General features: G+C 35.9%; 1 long non-coding RNA gene across 1 annotated transcript in view; it reads right to left on the reverse strand.

Moving 5' to 3' along the window:
- Positions 1 to 21283, reverse strand: part of LOC134418092 (uncharacterized) — a 93038-nt gene extending 71755 nt beyond the window's left edge. The window contains exon 1 of the long non-coding RNA XR_010027689.1: positions 20994 to 21283. This is a non-coding gene — a long non-coding RNA (uncharacterized LOC134418092). The remainder of the gene's footprint in view (positions 1 to 20993) is intronic.
- Positions 21284 to 22301: the final 1018 nt, after the last annotated feature.

A 22301-nucleotide genomic window follows, 5' to 3' on the forward strand; every position in this document is an offset into this window, starting at 1 on the left:
AGTTTTATGAATTTGTTCTAGCTTTTTTTTTTTTTTTTCTGTGTGAAGAAATTTCACAGTTAAATTCTGAGTTGTGAGAAAGCAATATTTTCTCTGCAATTTAAACCTTTTGCACAGGGAACTGCTTGTGTCCCAGTCCTGGAGGTATTTAAAAGATGTGTAAATGCAGTACTTAAATACATGGTTTAGTGGCAGACACAGCAGTATTAGGTGGCAGTTGGACTCAATAATCTTAAATGTCTTGTCCAACTGAAATGATCCTTGAATTCTGTAATCAATTCTTTGCGACAGTAAAAATAGTCATATGAAATATGATCATTTTGTTTTAAAAACTTACTTATCTTGTACTGACTGGATTAAAAGCACAAACTAGATAATTGCTTAGTGTGCTGCTTCATAAAATAAGAGATGTAGCGTCTGATCAGGCAGCTAATCATATTCCCTTATTTTCTTGGTCTATCAGCCCCTTTTTTTGTAGGAAAACAGGAATGTCTTATTCTTTTTATCATTTTTATCACTGGTCAGATGATTACTGAACCATCACAAGCAATCAGTGCTGGAGTTTAATAACCCCAAGACAGAAAAAAATATTTGCAATACTTACAAAAGTAGTGTTTTGTTTTCCTAATTTTTAATAACTTATCTGAATCCAAAGGCAAATTTTTTTACTTCCTTCCTTGTGTTTTCATTTTACTGCAACAATTATTTTCTTATTTCACAACTACATCTTAAACTGACCAGAGTGTGATGAAGTTGTAATCCAATTCCATGGTGAGTCTTGACCTCAGTTGAATTGACCTCATTTTATTAACAGCAGACCTTGTATTATTTTGTTAGTTATGGTGGCACTCTTTTCAGCACATAATTAGCCTTCACTTCATCCTCCTGTAAGCTTCTTCTGACTTCTTTTGTACAGTAAAGTACTAAAAGAAAGGAAGTGGTTTCCAAAAATCACAGGCAGAAGTGAGAAAAATGGAAAGGAAAAGGACATAATGGTAATATCTCTCAGCCTTGAAATACAATGGAAGACTTGTCCAAGGACGTACTTCACATCATTACCCTCATCTCACCATAACCATCTGGCATATGTTCCTCAAGAACTAGCTTTAAAACTTTCATATATCAACATTTCAACTTAATGATATGCAATGAAATGGCCTTAACCTTTTTCACAGCTAAGAAACTTTGGGCTGATATCCTCTCTACTGTGTGCCTCCTCCTGAAGATATTGCACAAAGAGCATATACGGCCCATTCTGGCTTTCTTCTCCTAGAGATGACATCTATAATTTTTCTGAGAGGTCAAACTGAGCCAGACTATGGCACCTACAAACTGCCTTACAACAACAACTCTTATAGTGAGAACAGGAGCATATTTTGCAGTAATAAAAAATGGCAGACCTATTACAGTGAGCTTTAACTTTTATAGGTAAATTGCACACAACAGATTTTATTAGTTCTAAAGTAATGATTGTTATTAACCTGTACTTTTATTATCTCATGCCTGCTAAACCAGCATTGTTCAGTTGATTAACATCTCCCAACTTTCATAGACAAGTAAAGCATAAAACATAACAGCAGTAACAGCAATGGTACTATAAATGCAGATCTAATATTAATACAAGATGTCATTACTTATACAGTTTTACAATATTAAAGAGATTCACTCCATGATATAACAAATTACTAGAGCAAGTTGTTGTTTGTGTTTATCTTTTGTTGATATAATAATAAATTTGGCTTAAAAATTATTCCATAAGTCACAAAGTCCAACATCTGCCAATGAAAGATTGTTCTCTACAGAATTTTTTCTGTGCAATTTAAATGATGAAAATTCTTGAAATATTGCTCTAATTCCCACAGAAACATTTTAAAACACAGATGACTGATCAAACAGCAGGACATATTTGCTAATCTAGTGTAGTTCAGTTGGTGATAAGAGAATGTGCATTCTCCATTAAGGCTTCATTTGGCTCAGTTCAAAAGGTCCACTGATTGAAGTCCTAATGGGCCTTTGGACACCATGGAGGGAGTCCAACACCCTTGCACAGTGTACTATCAACCACAGCAGAGTGCCCAGTCTCTGTCCTCTCAGGTTTCGAATATCTTGAGGGGTGCAAACTGCACAGCCTCTGGACAATCTCTTCCAGCATTGGACTTGTTTATTCTTATGATAATATGAAATTTTACTGCTTTTCAATTTCTATCTCGCCTTCTGTACTGCCAGTGAGTGGGCACCACTGAGAAGGATCTGGCTCCCACTTCTTCATTCAATCCCATCAAATATTTATAAACATGGCAAGACCTGCACCAGCCCCTTGCCCCAAACCTTCTTCTGCAAAGCGAACTGTCCTACATGTCTGCCTTTGCATGAAAGGTGCTCCAGTCCCATAAATGTCTTTGTGGTCCTGCACTAGATTGTCCCCAGCAAGTACAGGACTCTTCTGCCAGAGAGCCCACAGATGGACACGCTCAATAGTGCTGAGCAGAGGAGAAGGATCTCCTCTTTCTATCTGCTAGAAATGCTTTTCCTGCTTAGGATGCTCTAGCCCTTTCTTTCCACTCCTAGGACACTTGTGATTCATGGTCAATTCATGGCCCACCAGAAACACTAGACTCTTTTTCGTAAAGCTCCTTTGCAGACAATCAGCCTCCACTGTTTACTGGTGTGTGGATTTATTCCTCTTCAGATACAGGACCTAAAACTTTTCTTTCGTCATCTTCATGATGTTCATCTTCTCCCCTTTCTTCAGCTTGTTAAGATTCCTCTGAATGGCAGTCCTATTGTTTGAGCTTCTCCTTGAAATTTTATTTTCATCTATAAACTGGCTGAAGGTGAATATTAAAGCTAGACTTTCTAATACATGAAACACTTTAGCAGAAACCTGCTGAAAATTTGCACTCAGTTCAAGTGTTTTTAAGCATTAGTGAGGTAGGCATGATTTAAGGAAATCTGTTTCTTTGGGCTTAGATCCTTGGATAATTATAAACCAAATGATCTACCACTTACCTTTAGGATCCTACAAACACAAGTACATGTACTCAGAGAAATTTTTCTCCTTGGTCCTAAAGGCTGAATTCAGTTTATTCATCTCCCATTGTTCTCTTATGGCTGGCAAATTTGATACATGGTATCAGACACAAAGGCTCAAGAGAGTTTTAGAAAGGCGAACAGAAACCAAATAGGACACTTTTGCATATCTAAATTGGCACTAAATACAAATAGACAGGCAAATAAATCCTATTTCAAGCATCCAAAGTATCTCAGGCTACATGGTAGGTTAGCTAGTATTTTCTCAAATCAGTCTCGAATTAGGCTCTTAAGCTCTGCTTAACTGATTTGTTGAATGCCAGTCTTGTATTTTGGAATGGAATCTAAAACCTCCAAATTTCCTGTAGAAAAGATAAAATATATTTAGGGATCTCAACATAGCGTTTTACGAAACATTTCAAGGAATTTAGCCTTCATCTTGCAAAAAGGATTCTGACTTCTAATCTCCAAATGTCTTTAAGTAAGATGGAGTAGACAGAAGCCAGTTAAGTTCTTCAGTTATTGGGTTAGAGCATGTTCTTTTGTTTTGTTTTGTTTTGTTTTCTCTTACTCAGTGAATTCCAAATTCTGTTCTGGGATCCTGATGTCAGAGGAAAGTGATAAAATTGGAAATTTGGAAAACAAGTTTTTCTGTATGCTTGTACACAACACATTCTTCTAGGAAGACAAACGTGAACTGAACTTTCTTTATGGTATAAAGGGCATTAAAGCCAAATCTGCCTCACTCTCTGGATGTATATGTAATCAGTAATGAAGAGATCAGACATTTCTAAAGGAGAGTGAGAGACCTTTCTGTGGTAGATTGTTCTTGACTGGACATCAGGTGCACTCCTCTTCCATCAACAAGACAGAGGGACAAAATGCAGTGATACGCTAGTGAGTTGACATATCCATTAGTGTCTCAGGGAAAACAAATTTGTCTTGGGGAGATGAATTCAATTTATTGCAAATTATTGGCAAACAGAGCAGGATAAAAAGTAATAATTAAACTAAAAACATCTTTCCCTGACCCCTCCTTTCTTCCTGGGCTCAACTCAATTCTTAACTCTTCTACCTCCTCATCTTAGACCCTATTGGAATGGTCTTCTTCCAACACAGGGACAGCTTCTGGAGTCTTCTCACAAATGCCACTCTGCAATCTGCCCTGCTGCCAAGACTTTGTCATGCAAAGGCAATATGCTCTGTTTGCTTAAATCCCTATGTAGAAATGGAGGTCTGCTTAATAGTAAGGATCTTCAACACCCCAGTTAAGAAAATAAAACTTTTCATAGTATGGCTCATATATTTATCCTAACCTACATCTTCCTCTAATGTCCTTGTAGGAAGAAAAATTCATCTTTTGCCATAATGTAGGCCGCAAATGTATCTGATTTTACCAAAGTAATAGAATTATGTTAGCAGTGGAAAAGAAATTAATCAGGTGAAATGAATCCTATGATAAAAGCTTGGGACTGTTCATAAAGGAATATTTGCCGCTAAAGCAAATTATCTATTGATTGCCACACAGAAACAAGCTCTATATGAAGATAAATGGGCCTCAGAGTTCCAGTCTTACACAGGCTACCTCATCTCCTCAGTTCATACAGAACCTCTTCATCCTCATGCCTTGCAGGCTGCAGAGTGTGGTCTGTCATACTTATTACACATCACAACAGTAAAAATGTTTGTTATTAAAACAAACCATAAAGTAGCTGTGTAAAGCCCAGAGAGAGTGCAAACACATTTTATGGCGTTACTTTGAACTCATTTTCTGTGAATGAATAAGTTGGAGCAGGATTTGAATACTGCTAAAGCCAGGTCTCTAAACCAGCAATATGAAAATGCATCTTATTTTCATTTCAGTTGTAATAGCTTCATTGTAATTCTCTTAACATTGCTGTAATCCAGGGCAACAAAATTAAAGGTTCATCTGCATGCATAATTAACTTTATATTTGATACTGGTCCTGTTACATTATATATTAATGACACAGCAAGCTAAGGACTGGCTTAAGGACTTTGCCTACTGTATAAACTTCTTTCAGAGCAAAATAATCCCTTTATTAATGCTATATGTCTATCAGGGGTACACATACAATTTTGTTTGAAAGTCAGTCCTGGTTGTCTCCAAACCTTGAGGAAAACCATGTTTGAGTGGTAAATACAAGCAAAGTGTCAGAACACTTGCAAATGCAAGTGCAGCTGCAAGCATGTCTAGTTAAAATGGCTGAACATCTAATGTGTTTATGCTTATGTGATGCATGTCTTTTAGTTATACACCTTAGTAGAATATTTCTGAATTTTACTTGCATGAGGTCAATTGAGGAAATAAATTGTTGTCCTTCAGTTCAAAGCAAATAGGATTTAAAATTTGAATATCTGTGTAGAGATTCTGGCAGTATAAAGCAATGGGAATAGAACACCTTTTGCTGGAGAAAGGGACATGAGTTTCTCAGGACATCAACTTGTGTTTGGTTCAAAGAAAAACAAGACAGAAAAGTGACCAGAACAGATCCAGCTAATACCAGCTGTGAAGACATGATTTCACTGATGTGAGGATGACAAAAAATATTATGCTCAAGTAAACGAAATAACATTGGTTGCTTCTTGGACACAGACAATGCTTGTAAAAGTAGTCAGATCTGATTAGTGAGGCCAACAAAGAGACAATTAAATGAGCCAAATAGAAGCTTGTCTGGACATTTACAAACAGGACACCTTCTATGATATTAAAACTCACCCAAATAAAAATCTTCATAAAATCAGAAGCCAAAACACACAACCAGAACAGGCATAAAGCAAGAAATTTGATTAAAGCCATTTTCCTTATAAATGGCGATGAAACACCAACAATTAAATGTACTTGGAGAAATCACTCAGAATATAAACTGAGCAGAAGAACAAGAATGAGAAGAAATGCCCATATTTACAGCCCTTCAGAGCTAAAAAGAGCACTGCTTCTGCTTTTTGGGCTGAAGAATGCCTCTCAAACTCGCATCAGAGAATCACAAGTTTTTCTTTAGAGAGTGCAAGCAATCCTGAAGATACAATCTTCAGAAATAAGCTGTATCATTACTATTAGGAGCTTTTCACTTTAGAGTTGAATTTTCTAAATTTCCTTTATTTACTACTGAACTTTTTATTCCTTTTTTAGTAATGTTGAAAGCTTTTCTCTTTCAATCTAAATATTTGCTCCATATTTAAGCACCCACATTCTTTGATCCAGTTCATTTCTTAATCTCTTTTCTCATAGATTACTGTATTAGTTTATGAAGCTATATGGTCGAGGTCTTTCTCACAGTTTCTGGATCATTTTAGAATTAATTTGAATTTTTGCTAATGATTTGTTGAATGGTGGATATCATAAGAATAAATGGTATTCCACCACAAAACTTGCTTACTTTAACCATGGAGCAAGATAATTCAACTTTTGAAAGATTTTCAGTGGTAAATTTCACTGAGCATTACATTAAGAATACATGAGACAATCATCTAACAGAATCATCAAATAATTAAACTCACTCCTTTAAAAGTCTGCACATTCAGTTTTGTAAATATGGACTCTTTAATAAGCTACCAGATACCATGTAACAGGACACTTTCTAACAGAAATGAAGTAACCATGTCTTCAAGAGCTTCAATCACTTTTGTAGCTGTGGTGAACCTCACTATCCATTGAACCTGCAATCTGTTTTTTGTACATTTAATCACAATGATTTCAGTAGCATTGCCTAGGTTATTTATAAAGAGGATTTTTTGAATATAGCAGAGGACACTTAACCAGAAATATTTATGAAGAGCTCCCTTGCAACACTTAAAGCATTGGATCCTCCAGTAACTAATTTTTAAGATATATTATTTACGCCTTCCTAATTTCAAATATTCTGAGTTTAAATCAAGTGCCATTTTGTGTTTAGTCAGATACCCTAGAGATGCCAAAATATTATGCACCACAATAATAGCATTTAGTAAAAGTGAAAAAAGAAAAAGAAAGCAGCATGTTATGGTCTCATAAAGCAAACTAACCATAGAATATTCTCATTGTGGTTATGGGTGTTCCAAAATGATCTTTCATTAAAAAATATTTTATTCCTATTCTGGTTATAAATTATTGGGTTGGAGGTATGGATTTTTATTTTGTCAAAAGGTCCAGCCTGAGGACTGTCTCTTGAAGTTGTGCTTTGATTGAATACAGAACCCTCTTCTAGCATGATGCTTATCACAAGGTAGGACAAAGGAAGGAAAGGAAGCAATGGAACCAGTGCAGTGATCAACTTAATCAACTGTCTTTTTGAATTAGTTGTTGTCTTTAGTGGCATATCTACATATACCCCTTTATTTTGTTTGTTTATTTGTTTTATGGGGGGGGGGGGTTGTTTGGTTTTTTTTTTTTTTGTGGGGTTTTTTTGGTTGGTTGTTTTTTCTTTTTTTTTGTTTCAAGCTCATATGGACTCATGATCTTGTCTGATTCCAGAGGAAAAAATGTACTCTAATCCCATTGCTTTTTTCTGTGAAAGAAGATACAAGGGGAGACAGCAAGAAAAGGAACTGCAAGGGTATAACTTCAGGGCACAGAGAGGCAAAACCAAAGCCCAACTGCTGCAGGTTCCTTGCTCTGGTAAATTCACATCTGAGCAGGCAATAAAATGATGTTGCTAGACTTAAGTGAACTGTATGAGCTGCAGCAGTTATTCATGACTGTCCCTATCTTATCTAAGTTATGAAATAAAATGTGTATGCTTAGAGTATCTTCACCATGTCACCCTCATCAGTAGTTAATGGTTGACATTAACTTATGCACTGTGCTTTTATCTGGCCAGGAATACATGCATCATCAATGGGTTGAGTATAACTCCCTTTGAATCATGGCACCATGCTTTTCAGAAAGATAATATTTTTAAATTATATAGAATATTTCATTATTTTAGACTCATCTGTTCTGTGGATACCTCCATGCTGTAGTTAAAGGTGAAGACTTCAGATTTCCTGTAAATAAGAGGTACATATTTTGCATTCATTTTATCTTTTATAAGCGGTAGAAATTAAGGTTGTCTAAGGTCCCTGTTGCCCTTATGAGAGCAAACATTTTGAGTCCTTTTGGGAAGAACCTGAGGGCATCTTCAAGGAATAATCCCCAGACTATTTTCTTTTTTCCCCTACTTGATGTCAAATGAAATGGCAAATAGACTATCTAAAGGATATGTGCAAATATTGCTGATGGGTTGGGTACATCACCAATTCCCAGTGCCGTCCAGGAGTATCAGCAGGTTTGCCCCAGAGCTCGCCTTTGGGATGACTGAACAAGCAATCAAGGTAGATGGCAAGCTCTTCTGGCCTTGAGGCTTCCCTGAGGGCTGCTCTGCACAGTAACAGAGACCCAGCATCTGGGACTCTGCAGGCGATCAGTGAAGCAGCCTGTGCTTTCAGAGCTGATGCTCCAGGCTCTTGGCACACCACTTATGTCTCACTAAACAGTTCACACTTTCAAAGTAGTCAGAAACTGAGAGCAATAAGCCTGTTCAGCTATGAGATGTGAATATATTGGGTGCAAGTGAGATAGTATTTGTGACCATTTTAAAGAGGAAAAAAAATATAAATATTGGATGACTTTGACAGAGTGTATAGAGCTGAATGACAAAGAGCCCAATCCTGTACTTGTGCTACGTATGACTGGTACTGTCTTTGATTTTGACTTGTCTTTTTTTTGCATTCTTTTACTTTCTAACCATTAGAAAATTAGCTCTTGTTTATTCAAGTCCTAAATAGCAAACTAGCATCTCAATAATTTTCCTACATATATGACTTAAAGGAGATATGGAAGTGAGAAAAATAATTATAGTTTTGCCCCAGTAGATATGACTGTTCAACAGAATCTCCTCTAGCTGGTCTTATTTGCATGCAATACATGTAGAAGAAAAGTATGCAATGAATTTAACGGCTTTTTTTCTTACTCAATATACTAATTTATGGACTTATAAACACAACATAATTTGTTGAACAGTGCTGGAGAACAAGTTTATCAGCTCATTAAAATCTTGACAATATAAACTGCAATTAACAAAAGAGAATGCAGTGTGTTACAGATTTTGTCATTCAGCTAAAGGTTTCTACCTATTTGCAATAATTTGAAATGCCAGATTGCAAGAGTTTAATTAGTTTAATTGTAGTTCTTGGTGTTCCAGATGAGTTCATACTTGGACAGTATTCTAAATATTTAAAATTCTCTTGGAGAATTGGATGGCATCAAGTTGCTGCTGGGAAGCAAGAAGCGGTAATAATGCTATGCAGTGGCATGTGATGGGGGATTTAAACAATCAAAGAAAAGTAACACCCACACATTTTGGATTAAAATTCACTTTTGGCAAATCTCAAAGCAGACTCTCTTGAATAGCATTTCCAATTAATCCATTATGAATAGTCTTAGAAGGGTATTAGGCTAAATTGTTCCCCATATAATTATGGGAATTAAGGATGGATTGAAAGAAGCTCTGAGGAAAGAGACTTGGGGATGTTGGTTGACAAGATGCTCAATGTGACCCAGCAATGTGCACTCACAGCCCAGAAAGCCAAATGTGTCCTCAGCTGCATCAAAAGAACCATGACCAGCAAATTGAGGGATGTGATTCTGTACCTCTGCTCTGCTCTGGAGAGATCCCACCTGCATCCAGCTTTGGGGCCTCCAACATGAGAAGGACAAGGACCTGCTGGAATGAGTCCAGAGGAGTGGCACCAAGATGGTCAGAGGGCTGGACCACATCTCCTCTGAAATCAGACTGAGAGTTGGGATATTCAATGTGGAGGAGAAAAGGCTCTTAGAGCAGCTTTCTAGTACCTGAAGGAGGGTTTTGAGAGAGCTGAAGAAGGGCCTTTTATAAGGGCATTCAGTGATAGGATAAGGGGGCATGGTTTCAAACCAAGAGAGAGTAGGTTTAGATTAGGCATTAGGGAAGAAATTCTTGACTGTGAGGGTGGTGAGGCACTGAAACAAGTTTCCCAGACAAGCTGTGGATGCTCCATCCCTGGAAGTGCTCAAGACCAGTTTGGACTGGGCTCTGAGCAACCTGTCTAGTGGAAGGTGTCTCTGCCCATGACAGGGAGATTGGAACAAGGCAATCTTTTTAAGGTCCCCTCCCTTCCAAACTATGATTGTATGATAATTATCCTGTTTAAACAAGACCCTTGCTTAAAATCTCAGGCAAATATGTAATATTGTAAATATGAAACATCTTTAGTATCTGTTTTAAAGTTTATGACTACATGAACAAAAGACGTTAAATTCCCAGGGGCTATTCATTAATACAGTACCATGGACATAAATGTATGGATTACTGGCAAGCATCAAACCACAGCTTTTAAATACAGAACTGAATAGAAATGAACATTACTTTCCCCGGTGTCATTCCACAGTATAATATCTGTACAAGATGCCATAGACCTTTTCCCAAAAGGCACTACTAATGGCTGTTTTCTTTCTATGTAATCACTGGATTTTGTTTGCTTGTGGCTTCTAATCTTTCTTACATGTGCAGAAGAATGGGTGTTCATAGGAACTTAATTTTGGAAAGCCTGAAAGTTTTCTATCCCTCTTGTATCTTAATTTACCACTGAATCATGTTCCTAATTACACCAAAGAGCTAGACATATAGAGGGATTCTTTCCCTCATTTGTATTCAATTAAAAATTTGTATCTGACATGTATTTAACCATTCAGTTGCCACACTTGTTACATGTGCACCCATGAAAATACTGACAAATTTACAGGACACCTATGACCTGCACTAAGAATGCAAATTACAACATGGGCAAAAGACAAATTTTGAGTAGCAACTTGCAAGCCTTATTCTCATACAGAAATGGACATGCTTTTGCATATATTTGATCAGTGTTCCTGGTTTTAGCACTTGGAAATAAATTAAATGCTCCTCCACTATTTACCTAAAATAATGTAAACAGATCAAACACATTGTAGCAATGCTCATATAGGTGAAGCTGTAACCCATAAAAAGGTATGTCTTTGTGTGCCACTAATATTTTCCAAGAGCAAAAAAATTTTCATTTAATCTGAAACATTACAATCAAAGTTTCACTCAAATCAAGTACTCAGAGAGGGAAAGTCTCGAGATTAAAATGAATTTGAAAGCTGTGTTCTCACCTCCATTAGTTCATGTCAATAGATACTCTTTCAGCTGAATACACCACTACAAATGTTGAAAGAAAGAAAAATAATATTTTCTGCAGATGTTAAAGACAACACATAGAAGGTGATGTCAAAATTCTTAATGGCAATTACTTGTAATGTAATTTGTGTTCATTTAGTCAGAAAGAGAAACCTCTCAAACAAAAGCTTCTTGTCTGAATAAAGCAGTTTGAACTTTGGATACAAAATACTCCCATAACTCAGTTATGTACAATGGGTGTACAGAATGATGTTTACAGCACTGACCTCTTTGTTAAGCCAAATTAACTATATGCTCCCACTTGATTTCATCAACTTTCCTCAGCCTCATGAAGTCACTCATTTCTCCTTCTTGTCTAAATTTACCACACCAGAAAATAGACTAATGGTTACTTTCTCATCTAACTAAAGCTGAGGAACTAAATGGCTTCAGAGAGAACCTTCTTTTGCTGTCACAGAAGAGTAGTGTTTGACTGAGAGCTCTCTAGGACTTGAACTGACTTTCACTGTTTGCCCATATATAGCTTCCTGCACTCTGTAGCGATATCACGAGGAAAATAAAAAAAAACACAGCACATTTTCTTGGGGTTTTTTTAACAATTATTGGTTGATTAAATAGAAAACTACATAAATAATTTTTTCTTGATAGGTTAGGGAACTTGACTCACTCCTGAAGAACTGAACCGATATGTCGCAGATCAACACGTGGAGCAAATTACTCCTGCTTCTCACATTGGGGATTGTGGTTTCTAATGGAGTTTTCAGTTAAAAAACCATATTTTGTATGGTGGAAGTTTTAATTTTTTAAAAAGATATTTCCAAGCAAATATGTTTGCTCCATTATGGGATTACTAAAATACAAATTATGACAATGAAGATATAAATTGGGATTTCAGCTGGTGAATAACTTCAACTATCAAATGTGTTTAAGTAATAATATTATCTGTGAGAAGATCACAGAAAGCAATATATTGACAGTTTGATTGCTATATTTCACTGCAATTGATAAAACCTTTTTCTCCAGTAAAAAAAACAACAACTGTAATTCTACAGAAAAATAAGGAAATGTTTCCTTTTCCTAGGGGTATTTTTTTCCATTTGAGAGCAAGCTGATTCTTTTGGTACTACAATACTTAGAAAATTCTGTTACTATCCACTGTTAAGGGCATGTTGCCTACAGTTCAAATATGTCTTGTCTTTGTTTCGAGAAAAGTGCTTTAAGTTACATGTCAGATTTCTAAGTTCATAGCAAATATGAATTTCACAAGATTTGTCTTGTCTCACAGCAATAAAACTGGTAAAATTAGTGTCTTTCTCACCCAAAGAATGTTTTCCATTTTTAAACATCTTTGACTAGTGTCAAGATCTTTTCTCAAAAGGTTGATACCTGTCTTTTTGTAAAAAAGTGAATATCAAAAAGAGAAACAAAAAGAAATTTGAAAAGAAACAGGATATATTTTTGAATGAAGAGGCAGACCGTTATAATTTCTGTAAACTGAGACAGAAGTGGTGAGTGGGTATGGACTTTTGTTGTGTGGACTTTTTAGTGCAGCTTGACAGGAAATTAAGCACCTTTATATCTGCTCATCTATCATGCATTCACCTTTATCTCTTGACATGTCCTTAGTAAGTGGTGACATTTGGAAACAGTTCAATTAAAGTCACTGTGTTCTGGGTAATGCTGCAAACACTGTGTGTGAAATAAATAACTTGTAAATTGCATTGCATGAATATCAATACTGAAACAGCAAGTAGTATCATAACAATTAGTAAGTATAACAAAGTTGAATGAATACTGATTAGTCACTTATTTTATCATAGTTCTGTGGTCAAAGGCCACTATAACCTTCAAGATTCATAAAAATTATGTCTATGTTAGAAAAAAGTCTGGAAAGATTCAGCTTTTCTCTTAGCTGAAATGCATTGAGAGATAAAACAAAAAAAATATTTAATTCTCTTCTCATAGCGTAACCTCATAGTTGTTAAAGGAAGTGTTTTCCTTTCTTTATTTTAGTGTCAATTTTTTTATACTAAGGGAAAATGTCTCACTCTCTTTTCTATCTTTCTTCTGCAGCTGAGTCATGAGAAATGTTTAGAGCCGTGCTGGAGGAGAAGGGAACCTTTAAATATAAGTAATAGTGCATAAATTCTACTCCTCCACCAGATTTCCTTTCCTGTGGTATAGGTAAGGTCATGTCACCTGTTACACTCAATGAAGAGAAAACACATAAAAGCATTACAGACAGTAGCCTGAATAGGGGTCTAAAATAGAAATTCAATCATGGGGTATTTCAAACTAAAAGTTCCAGAGAATACAGCCGTGGAATTTCTAGATCAAAGTATTTTAGCTTTCAGTTCTTTGTAAAAGACTTGGAAATACTTCCCTGGGCCAGGGTGCGGGATGGTGGTGATGGTGAAAGGGATGGGACTATGTGGAAGAAAAGAAGCCATTTTTAAGATATTAAAACGTGGGAAGTGAAATTTTCCATCTGGCTTACACATTAAAAATGTTTATGCATGTAAATGCATAAACAATTCTGTATTTTGCCTTTTATTGTTCTTTGTTCGGCATATATCATGGTATTTTATAAAAAGAGGAGTCTATGCCATAGGATTGCTGGTATTTTTATTACGGAATCTCTACAACATCTCAGACGTACTTAATTTTTGAAGAAGCTTCTGTCCAGGTCAAGAATACTCTATTAACTGAGATTTTGAACCAAGCTATGCAGAAAACAATATTGAAGAGGTACTTTCTCATCACAGTCTGTTAAACTGCTTTAGAACAGAAGTTTTCAACGAGTTCCCATCTTACAAGTATACAACTTTTTTATTGTCATGTGGTCAACTGCTCTCCAATTATGCAGAAGATATAAGTAAACATAAGTTGTTAGAAATTATTGCTACATTGCAGATTGGTATATCATGTATGCATGGTTGGTCTTTTGGCGATCCAGTCTTCCATAACTTGCTATAAACGTGCACTGTAACACTACAGGCGTGCCAGGTGTCATACAGGATGTAAGACTCAAGACACTGGCTCATGACTCACAAACCTTTTCACACACATTAATGGAATTGTGCTGCAGTCCTACACTTTCTTCCATGATGGGAATTTGATCAAGCTGACAATGATGGTCACTACGTCTGAGTGCACAGCAAGCACTGGGGTATATATCTACCAGCATCAAACATCTACCAGAGCTTCATGGTGGTCATGTCCTTCTTATTGGCAGCCAATCCAGCATAACCAATCTGTTTTGCTCAGTTGTCACACACTTTGAAATGTCTGATGGATTGAACCCTTGTTACAAGCCAAGGGAGGAATAGGAGCAGCTGATGTATAAAGATCAACACAAATGTGATGTTAAATCTTGTGAGCTCTAATGTGAGCACATTAGTAAATAGATTCATGCTAACTGTGCATATGTTGAGATTTTGAATACAGATTACACACTGAAGTATCACTAGTTGTACAGTGGTAAAATATTTTAGCAGTAGAAAAAAATAGTATAAAGTAGAAACTTTCATTGTTCCAATTACCTCAATAAATCCATTGTATTTTTCATAACTTTACACAAATATACTACAAATTATTTAAGTCCAATGTGCATTAGAAACAATATTTGTACAAGTAAAATGCCTCTGCCCTATGAAACATAAGACTCATACCCAATTGGTATGAACAAATGAAAACTGCAGATCTCTGAAGAAAGCAAATAACCAGATATGTAGACCAAGATGTGGCAAAGAAGACAAGCCTCTGCCAAAGAGGGAGAGCAAGTGAGCTGATCCTCTGCATCATACCTCCTCAACTATGAAAAAAAAGGAGTTGCCCAGTGACTTAGACTGACTACTTTGGCAACTGAGTTTGTTGAATGCTGAGTGTAATAGATTACACTCAAACATTTTTTTTCCTTTATTTTCTAAGTTTTGTAACAGATTAAGAAAAAAGTCCATATCTAGTCCCATCTGTCCAGTTTTTGCTCTGGTAGGGTGATGATGCACATTGTAACAATACTTGTGATAACAGTAGATCACAGAAAATACTAATTAAAAAAAGGACAATCTGAGTCTTTATGGCTTTGTGTGTGTTTCCAGTATGGGTTTTTCATTAAACTGGTCTTGCCATTTACTAAGAAACTCAACCTAAGATAAACAGTGAGTACGTTCCCCCATATGGCATGCTTCTCCCTTTTTATATCGCTATATGCACACCACAAATTTGTTTTTGAGTGGTCTGCTTTGTAAAGCTATATAAGTAGAGACTGATAGGCTTCTGTTATGGGTAATTTAATAAAAGGGAGAGAAATGCCAGTTCAGGATGCCACAAAATCATGGACGGAGATAATATAGAGGGCAATTTTTTAACCTTCAGCCTAGAAGAGAGCATGTTAAAAATAAACTACAACAAAAATTGTGAGCAGAATTATTACATGATAATTACAAAGCATGGGTATGTTTATATTTTCTTAATATTAGTGTAACATTTTTCCTCCTTCACTCCTCCCTTATTCAGTTTTTATAACTTGCAGTTAGTTTAAAATTAAACTATCTTCTAAAGTCTGAGAAAATGTCATTAAATTTGATCTACAAAGCATCCAGCATGCCTCAGAATGCTGTATAAATAACATGGAGGTCTAATTCTGTGCTCAACCTCAAGAGATGTCAGAAGGAGCAGAAAGATGATTTTAAAGTTATTTTTATTCTGTTTAGAATTTGCTTTGACTGAGAACAGATGGTATGTTGTAACAATCTTTTCAAACGAGCTGAATGTCTACAGGTTTGAAAGTTTAAGGTAAATCTCCTTGTTAGACTCTGCATGGAGGAGAGCTATAGAAAGGCCTGTGCAAGTACAGGGTAGTTTCTGCACTAGGTGAATCCTCTGCTGGGATGTTAAAGCATCTTCTTTAACTGCAGGGATATATGTGGGGCAAATATATGAGGCCACATAGTTCTTTAAAGACCCAGAAGTGCAGCTGGCCCTGTTTGTCAAGACAAATAGGTGCCAGAGATGAGAAGCCACATGGAAGCCTGCTTTCCAGCTGGCAGATTTAAAAGGCTTCCAGTCAAAAAGAGGATTCATGCAGGGAGTAGCTTATTAGCTAGAGGACAGAAGAGACTAACTGCCTGATTTGAAAGGTTCTAGAAATTGTTTTCTATTCCCCTTCTCTAGAGGGGATGGGATTGTTCTCTCTGTTAGCTTGATGGTTAATCAAAGTCATGTGTATTCTGTAGCTGAATTGCTCTGGTACTCATTTCAGGCTTTGACCAGTGAACAAACACTGCACCACAAAGTTTTGAATCAATATGTTTTAACTCAAAGGAGATTAGTCACAGAGGCTGCTTTTCTTGGTTTGTTTCTCCCACTGTGTTTTCTTTACACTCAACACAGAAACAAAGCCTCTTTCAGAAAGAGCTTAGAAAATATCTAAGTTAGGCTGGTTCAGTCATCCTTGAAGGACTTTCTTTTCTTTCTAAGGAAGCTCATTAGATTACTTGTCACCTTCATCAGAAGTACATTTTTTTGGATATCTTTCTCTGTGTAAACTGCTCTAACAAATGTGATGTTATATATTTTGTCAATTTTAGAAGCCTTGTTGAAGCAAAATTCTGTGCACTAAGCTTAAGCCTTGCAAACTTGTTGACTGTATTTTTCTGTTCAAATTCATAGAAGTCTTCAATATTGTCTAAAGAAAAACCGAATTTAGACAAATCATTGTAGTGTTCATTGTGGTATTATTCAATTAGCATATATTGTAGGATTATGAATACAGAAATATTTCAATATTCCATATAGTCCACAAAGGAGTTATGCTGTGGGTTTTTCTAGGTGGGGAGGAAATGACTAGCACTAAAACTGTTGGTTTTATTTCAGTGTCCAAGTGAAAATAGGAAACTTGAAAGCACACTTTAAAAGAAAGATTTTGTTAGAGGCCTTGTTTTTTTGTTGGTTAGATGGATTCAACTGTGCAAGGTTGTTAAATCTTAAAATGAAAGATGAGGTGCAGATCACTCAGCTTACAGACCTTTGTTCTGATCCCTTTTGTAGTGAACATTTAAAAGAAGAAAATATTTCAGCAACTCATATTTTATGTAGCAACTTGAACAAATCTGTTACCTTCCTTTAGTAAAAAATTCTGTAGTAGGAATATGGCTGTTTGCCATTCTGGATTTGACTAGTGGCTGATTACTCTTATCCTGTTTACCTCTAGCAGGAGGCAAAACTTAAAGGTAATGAGAAGTATGAGGAAAGCAAAACCACCTGGGAAATCAGCATCAGATTCTACATGGCTTCATACAATTTTACATAATTACTTAGTTTAGAATTCTTCTCATCTGTGAACAACACATAATCCACATAATCCTGAAGCTGGGTGATATGATATTTGTCTATTGAGAAGTTCCTTTTCTGTGGATGCCACAGAATATTCCTATCATAAAGCCCTCCATGTGAGACTAGTTCTTTTGCTTTTTGAATTGCTATTAATCCTTGGTGACTTCAGCAGTCTTTTTCCAGAGATCCATAAAATCAGTGCATGACTATCTGAAATTCTGTAAGTTTTTTCTATGTTTGCAGGATCAATTTCACTGGCATTTACTGCACCAATTTGCTAAAAATATGTGGTGTAGGATTCTATGCATAATCCATTCTACTGTATTTTTCCATTTGAATACATAAACTTCATTCTTTTCACCTATTTCAACAGAAATCTACGAGAGACATTAATACTGATGTAAACTATATATTTAGCAATTGAACCAAAGCTTTATAAGAGGAAAAATTGTCTGTGAGACATTTTGTTTTGACTGAACTATTCTCAGATACCACCTGACAGATAGCAAAACCTTTCTATTTCCTGAATATGCTTTGGCAACATGCCTTTTGATTTTCTTCTTTCGTGGTCACAAATGTCTGCCGTTTTCTGGCATGATTATCTCTCATCCCTCTCTCTTTCTGCCTGCAAATGATTCTGCCATTTGATCTTTCTTCCCTATGTTTCTTTCCTTCTTGTCTTCTTTTTTTTTTTTTCTTCTTGTTCTATCACTGCTGTCCAGCAAATTTGCTCTTGAACTGTTAGTTGCAACTATCTCTGCCTCTGCAATGCATGCATGGTAAATATCAAAGTCCAAAATTCTGTGCTCTAGGTATTATTCTGCACCCTTGTATTCTTGATATCTTTAAATGTCAATGTGCTCCACACTCCTTTTTACCTTCTGTTATGGTTGAATGCCAGACAGGAGCCAAGTACCATGCAGCCACTCACACAAACAGCAGCACCAAGGAGAGAATTGAATCATAAGGGTAAAAGGTAGAAAACTCGTGGGATGAGATAAAGGCAGTTTAATAGGGAGTACAGCCATGCACACAAGCAAAACAAAACAAGGAATTAATTCACTTCCCATGGGCAGGCAGGTGTTCAGCCATCCCCAGGAGAGCAGAGTCCTGTCACATATAATGGTTACTGGGAAAGACAAATGCCTTCACTCTGGCTGTCCCCTCCCTTCCTCATTCTTCCCCCCACTTTATATACTGGGTATGATGTCATACAGAATATCCCTTAGGTCAGTTTGGGTCACCTGTCCAGACTGTGTCTCCTCTCAGCATCCTGTGAGCCCCAGTCTCCCCCACAGTGTGACAGAAAAGGTCTTGGCTCTAGCAATAAAAAAACCCCCATCGCTTTATTATCAATCCTGTGTTCAGCACAAATCTAAAACACAGCCCCATACGAGCCACTGGGAAGAAATTCACTCCAGCCCAAACCAGCATTCCTTCATCTTTACTTCCTGAATCTTTACTTTGCTAACCTCTGCCAGATGATACTAAAATACAAGAAGTCTTTATGTGCTCTCTGAATAAAGACTCTCAAGTCAGGCTGGTTTTTTACAAGAATTTATTTCTGTTGCTTTTTCTCCTTCCTTAGGTCACTGCCAGTATCATCAGTGAGCATCATCACCTTCCCTTTCCAGCAGACACCTCTGAAGAGAAAAGATAATAATTGGAAAAACTGTCATCTAACTCCCTGTTTTAAGTATTTTTTACACAATTTCTCATACCTGTATAACCATACTGTTGTACTAAAGAAGAAATTTTCTTCTTAACTTGGTTGGTAGTCATTTGAAAGTTCAAATTCTAAGCCAACTCCTTTTTATATGAAAATTTTAATTGCTTGCAGCCATATTATTCATCAAAATGACTGGTAACAGTAACCAGGCACATATTCAAACTTCATTAATGTAGCTGGTCAGGGGATCAACAGAGATGTTTAGAAAAAATTGGGAAATTAAAGATATTTGGTAGTTTACCCAAATGTTTTGGATTGAAACATTTATGCAAATTTAAAGTTTGCATAAAAAGTTAGTTTTGTTGTTGCATTCAACAACAACCAAGCAAACAAAGAAGCGAAGAGAAGATTTCTTTACCTATAGAGTTCTATTCCAGTAATTCTGACATATAATTTGAGTGCAGTCACTGAAACAGGTTTTACACAACAACTTTCAGGGCTGCATTCTTATTTTTTCTGTATATACATTTTAGTTTAAACATCTTAACAAAGCTTAATTTAGATGGAGATCTTTAATCATCCTTTTCCTATAATTTTGATTTTCTTGAAACATTACAATCACATCTCAAAATCAAAAGTCCAGCAACCATCAGCTTTTATCTGAATGCTAACTAATACACAGTCTGGTCATGGAAAATCTGTCATTCATCTCTGTGTTTCTTAAAATAGTTGTTTTAGTATTGGAAGTGCTGATTAAAAAGCAAACTTTTAACAATGGTAGGCAAAGCATCACAAAATGAAATTCAATCCAAATGAAATCTTTGTGTGTATATATATGTATTCATATATGCCTATACATACATACATATATATATATATATATATATATATAAAACAGGTATTTTTATATTTCTATATATATATTCATAGACTTTAGCTAACATTTGATATCCATTATAAAATTGATCTCCTTAATGTTAAGAATAAAATTACCAAAGTATTGTACTTACTGAGTTTTGAGATTTTATCATTATTTTTATTTCTTTAAACCAAATCTATATCTGGGATGTCACCCTTTTCAAAGAGGAGGAGTAGATTAATTGGGTAATAAAATCAATCATACACATAGGGCTGGATCCGAACCCTGTCACAGTCAAAGTGTATGTTTCCATTGATCTTTCATCTGCTGAAGTGTTACCAGGTATCCACAACACCAAAAGATAGCAGAGTAAAAACGGAGAAGGCTTTTTCTTTTTTTTCCCCTGTTACTTAAGAGTAACGTGATTTTAACAGGTATAAAACTTTTCTGGGGAGGAGAACTTAAGTTGTCAGAGGCACTGTAATCTCAGCTACTTTTTCCCTTCTAGTAGTTATAAAGATATTAATAAAATCTGAGAAAAATGTCATACACTTATGGAAAGAAAATAGTTCCAACAGAAGACTATAGAATGTAGTTATGAGGTATTATACTTTTCAATAACTCTCAGAAGCACTGGAACTCAAGCATGACATAGTTCAGGTAAGTTCTGCTTTTGAAAAACTAGTTTTTAAGCACGTATTCTGTACATTACTAAAACAATAATTTGAGGCGCAATCAGAAGTGAAAGACTACATATATAATGTAATTAGTTTTTACCTCATCATTACATTCCATTCTGATGGAAATTAACAGAAACAGAAATCTCATTAACAGATTATTTATACAGAATTATATTTTTAATTTAATTTGATACCTGTGAGGATCTATTCATTTTAGAAGCAATATAAAAGGTAGTAACTCACCTCATGACTTGATTCATACCTCCTCTGCCCATCAGAGTATGTCTTGCCTGCTGGCTAGAATCGAGGTAAGAAACATTTGTAAAAGAAGTATTTTTGGCAATTAGAAGAACTAATTTTCAGTAAGTGTGCTTAGCAAAATCAGCAAGCAGCTTTCTGTAAGATGTTTAGTTGGAAATTATTCCTTCACACCAGAAGAATATGTTAAGTGAGTAAGAAAACCCATTTCAGACTGGGGTTTTGCCAGCAACACTGAATTCATACACAGGGAGATTTTTTTTGGCATGAAAAGCTGCAATAGTTTTAACTCTCCTCCCAAACACAGACACTCTCATCTTATTTGCAATTACAGTGAACATGGACTGTTTGTTCAGTCAGTTCAGTAGCAAGAAAATCTCTTAGCTCATGCCTAAGTGACATGCCCAAGTGAACGAGGACTGATATCACAGGTAAAACAGATTCTGATCCTCTAGGTAGAATAGTCTCTGACAGTATGCTGAAAATCAGTGGCATTTAAATGTGACAGTAGTCATGTGAGTTGGTAAAGTAAGTTGTTAAATCTTCAAGTCTAAAAAATTTTAAGTCCCCAAATCAAAATCATGAGATATAAAAGAAAGTTTTACTGAGATTCATCATGCCAATTTTCAAAAGCAAAATGTTTAAGGTTTTTATTTCTCTCTTTAATTCCTTTGACAGAATATTTTTTCCAACACTGTCATGTCCATTGGTCTTTTCTGTTCGAAGAATACACTCATCTTGACTACAACCATGTGGTTTAGTATCTGTAATAAGATACTCACAACAGTGCCTTTGAGCATGGATAAAGAGCAAATGGGTTTTTTTCTGTTTTACAGGCATGTTGTCAAGTAAAAAAAAAAAAGAAAAAAAAAGGTTTTAAGTTCTTACCTTTCTATTTCAAGCAGCTGGAGAGCCTTATCTGAGTTTCATTATCTGTCCTACAGAAAGTCATCCCATAAAGTCAAAGCTCCAACTTTCTGCCTGATTTGAAGGTAAAAAACCACCCATATTTTCACATGGTATTTGCTTAACATTTTTTGAAATGTTCTTTCTTCCACTGAGAGAGAAGGTCAGAGCTGAAATGTTGAGATGGATTTGTTGAAACTTTCCTAGAGGAAATGTTGGTCTTATACAAGGTCAGAATCAAAATTTAATTTGCAAAATTCCAGTGAAGATAGGCAAAACTGTGGGTTCTGAAGGGAGGTTAGGAAGTCTCTTATTATTGAAGCACAGTGGAACTTTAATCCTGTTTGCTTTGAACAATGAGTTCATTGGCCTGATAATGACTTCATA

This window comes from Melospiza melodia, chromosome 4 (genome assembly GCF_035770615.1).
Source record: "Melospiza melodia melodia isolate bMelMel2 chromosome 4, bMelMel2.pri, whole genome shotgun sequence".
NCBI classification, from domain to species: domain Eukaryota; kingdom Metazoa; phylum Chordata; class Aves; order Passeriformes; family Passerellidae; genus Melospiza; species Melospiza melodia.